The following is a 3,823-nucleotide window of genomic DNA, read 5'->3' on the forward strand; positions in this document are numbered from 1 at the left end:
GTGTGTTTCTCCCCATAGGCACGGGTTTCGAAAGAAAGAAAGAAAGAAAGAAAGAAAGAAAGAAAGAAAGAAAGAAAGAAAGAAAAAATGGCCAAATGGCTTTATTTTCACGAGAGCTGGGAACTCGGAATTTCCTACTTGCCACATTAGAGCGCTGACAGGAAACAAGAAACCGGAAATCAAATGAATGCTCACCAAAAACTGGAGTCAGAGTTGTTCGATTAGTACTTACTTTATTTTTAAAAATTTAATGGATGTGATAATTCACTGTTAATAGTGCTGAAAATGACACGAAAGAGTAATTTGATAATATATAAATATATATATTTTTATTATATTATTATATATATAATAAAAAATATTGAAGTATCGCCCAATATTTAGCGAGTTCAAATATAACCTGGAACTCAAAAGTCTGCTTAAAAACCTCAAAGCACGCTGCTATTGCGTGTTCTTACTTTTCACTATGGGCGCCGCCATGTTGAAGTGACGTCACGGAACCGCGACTCGAATATGTCAGAGCTCTCGAAAAAAAACTCCGAGTAGGAATTACGAGTTGGAGAGCCGTTATATAATTCCGTTTTTAAAAAATATCTGAACGTGTACCGTTTATTTTTATTTTTCTGATATCATATACACAACAAAGGTTTATGAACTGCTATTGCCAGAGAGGTGTTTTGGTCCTCTGAAGTTCAATGAAGAACACATTGTGTTATACTGTGTGAAGTGACCAGTAGATGGCAGTAGAAGACAGTCAGTCATGTTCTCTTAAATTATGCCGCTGGTGTAACTTCTTTAGTCAAATCTTTACAGCCCAGAATGATCAGCACCCTACATGAAATTAACATAACATAAACAACATACACAATGGGCTTAAACATATGAGTGGTTTACAATATTGTTTTGAACCACAGATTTTGCATTTTGCAATTTTTTCGGCTAACACTATTATTTCCACTCACCACAATAAAATATTATGTGAAGTTTATTCTGGAAAGAATAACAACACTTAGCATTTTCCTGAAATGTCTAGCACTTTAGAGAGATATTTAACGATCTGGTAGAGGCAACCAGGTTTTGGACTAAATGTCACTGGTATTTAGCAAAATTTATGACAAGTCTCATGCAGACCTCCTTCAAAAAAATAAATAAATAAATAAAAATAAAAAAAACCATGCAAGCGTTACTTGCCAAAAAAGTACAGCCTTTCTAAACAGCATGTTGTTATGGAGATGGCATTTGCCAAATGATTTTGAAACTTGTCAAACCAACGAATTGTTTGTAGCTTTGCATCCCTCACCACATTTGGTAATCTATTGTATGCTTATGCATCATCTTCCCAGCAAATCTTCAACTTTACACTTTTTATCATGGCATTTTAAATACTTGTGTATTTTCTTACATCTTTTACCAGTTTTGTCAGTAATCATCTGTCCTTTTGTGGGTAAAGCTAACAACAGTAATTTATACCGCAGGGAAACAAAACAGAAATAAATAAAGAAACAAACAAACGAACATGGGCAGTGGTGGCTCAGTGGTTAAAGGCTTACTGGGTTACTAATCAGAAGGTCAGATGTTCAAGCCCCAGCACTGCCAAGTACCCATTGTTGGGCCATTGTTGGGCCCTTGGGCAAGGCCCTTAACCCTCAATTGTGTAAATGTAAGTTGTTTTGGATAAATGTGTCTGCCAAAAAATGGAAACAAACAAGAGCTAATTTGTAGTACATATAATAATGTAATGCAAACTTGGAGGTATAAACAGGTTTTGTGTTCTCGGTGAGAACACTTCTCCTACATTGTTGTTTAGTTGAAACGTTTACAACTAGATCCCGCAATTGTGTGTTAGTAGAGAGAGACACTACCACCCATTCTCCCACACTATTGCACTGTAGAAACACTTCATTGCCTCTCCCTCACTGTTGTATATGTGATTTATTCTGTATCCTATATGTGCTGATTCAGATCTGTTCACCCATTGGTTTGGAAGTTGATTTTTTATTTTTCCTTTTTCCTGTGGATGTGTTCATTCATTCTTTCTTTAAATTGTGCAGCAGTGTTGTTTATACCACAACGTTGTTGAATTCTCATTTCTGATTGGTCAGAAGATTAAGAAGGATGATTCATTTTCTATAAAAACACAGCCCAGATAGTAGTTCTGGCCAAGGCGAGACAAAGCACAGGTTTATGTTAATCTGTTCACTGTAATGTTATCATTTCGATAGTAAAGTTTCTACATTATTGTTTGTTTAATAAAAATTTACACAGGGAATTGTATGCTGGTGCTCCACATAAACAGATTTAATAAAATAAAATAAAAATGTGCAGTTGTTGATATGGTGAAGTTGAAACTTTTACTGTTAAAACTGTTCCTTTATGTTTTCCGACACAGGAGAGTCTTCAGGGGAGAGGATGTTCTTCTTCTTTAGGAAATTAGGAAGTTAAATGCCCAGATTGTAAGGTTCTGCTAGAGATAGTAAAATAAACCACTGGTGAGAATTCAAAAAAATATGAATATATATGGTACGTGCTAAAAAAAAAAGGCCTGTAAGTACAGAAAGTCACACTTTAGTGAAAAACGTCCTTACAGAGTGAATCAGATTTAAAGTGCACCTATTATGGTTTTGAAACACGCCTAATTTTATTTTAAAGGTCTCATACAATAGACTTACATGCCTCCAAGGTCAAACCCCTGATTGGTCAGATGTCACAGTCTGTTGTGATTGGTCTACCGCTGTCAGCAAGCAGCTGATGAAGACCAGAGGTGGGGCTTTTTTTTTTTACAAACCTACGTAGGTTAGTACAGGAAGTAAAGTCTGGAATCACCAACGACTCGTTTCAGCTGTTCAGAATCGCTTCCTTCTTTCGGAAGTCGATAACTCAGTTGCTCGTGCGCTTTGTTTTTTGAAACTTTGCAGACATTTTATATTCACAAACAGCTCTATAACACACTACATGAAAGGTAATATATGAAAAACTATAATAGGTGCAATTTAAAAGGTTACATCAGGTGCAACCTCTGCTGTACAAGTCCCTGTGAATGAGCTGTTATTATACAAACAATAACATATTACAATGAGTTCATTAGTATAAACCTTGCAACTGATACTTCTGACCAATCAGATTCGATGATTCAACAGCGCCGTGGAATACAGAAGGTAACAATGAACGCATCACACACATGTTTATTTATTGGGTCCTGACACATTTAACAATGAAACTATGGTTAAACCACTACATCCAACATCAAATCAGATCAGTTCATTCATTTCCTTTTGAATGTTATCTGATCTGTGGGGAGATCAGATGTGTTTTTCTGCACAGTAACCTACTATATTTAGTAACAGTTCACATGCACTTTCCAGAGATAGATATTTTTTTGTTGTATAGTTCAGTGTCTGTTTTTTTCCCGCATTCAAATGTAATTTCATGCACTTGATGTTTTTTTTTTTGCCTTTGAAGCTTAGCCATTTTACTCACAGACTGAACAGTAAACACAGACCTGTGACCACAACCGGGTGTTAGAGTGAGTAATCACCACCAACTGAACTTTTTGTTGAGAAGCTGTCAGAATGTTTCTCAGAACCCGGTTATTTCCAGCATCACATCTTACACGACAAAGTCGAAAAAAGAAAAAAAAAAAATCTAAAGACATCTAATAAAACCTTTTGTTTGTTTGTTTGTTTGATTTGTGTTGATTTTTCAAATTCCTTGGTAACTCAGTACTTGAATTGCATCATGTCTTAGAATGGTTCGTATAGTTTCCAACATATAGACCTTTGATATGTTTTTACTTGCAAATGCAAGTTCTCTCATACATTTACAT

General features: G+C 35.5%; 1 protein-coding gene across 1 annotated transcript in view; it reads right to left on the bottom strand.

Annotated features, from left to right (window-relative positions):
- Positions 1 to 2,315: 2,315 nt before the first annotated feature.
- il12rb1 (interleukin 12 receptor subunit beta 1) overlaps positions 2,316 to 3,823 on the bottom strand; it is a 12,287-nt gene continuing 10,779 nt past the window's right edge. The window contains exon 15 of the mRNA XM_017477672.3: positions 2,316 to 3,823. This exon is cut by the window's right edge and continues 711 nt beyond it. The gene's annotated coding sequence lies outside the window, so the exon portion shown is untranslated.

The sequence above is a fragment of the Ictalurus punctatus genome, chromosome 10 (genome assembly GCF_001660625.3).
Source record: "Ictalurus punctatus breed USDA103 chromosome 10, Coco_2.0, whole genome shotgun sequence".
In the NCBI taxonomy this organism is placed as follows: domain Eukaryota; kingdom Metazoa; phylum Chordata; class Actinopteri; order Siluriformes; family Ictaluridae; genus Ictalurus; species Ictalurus punctatus.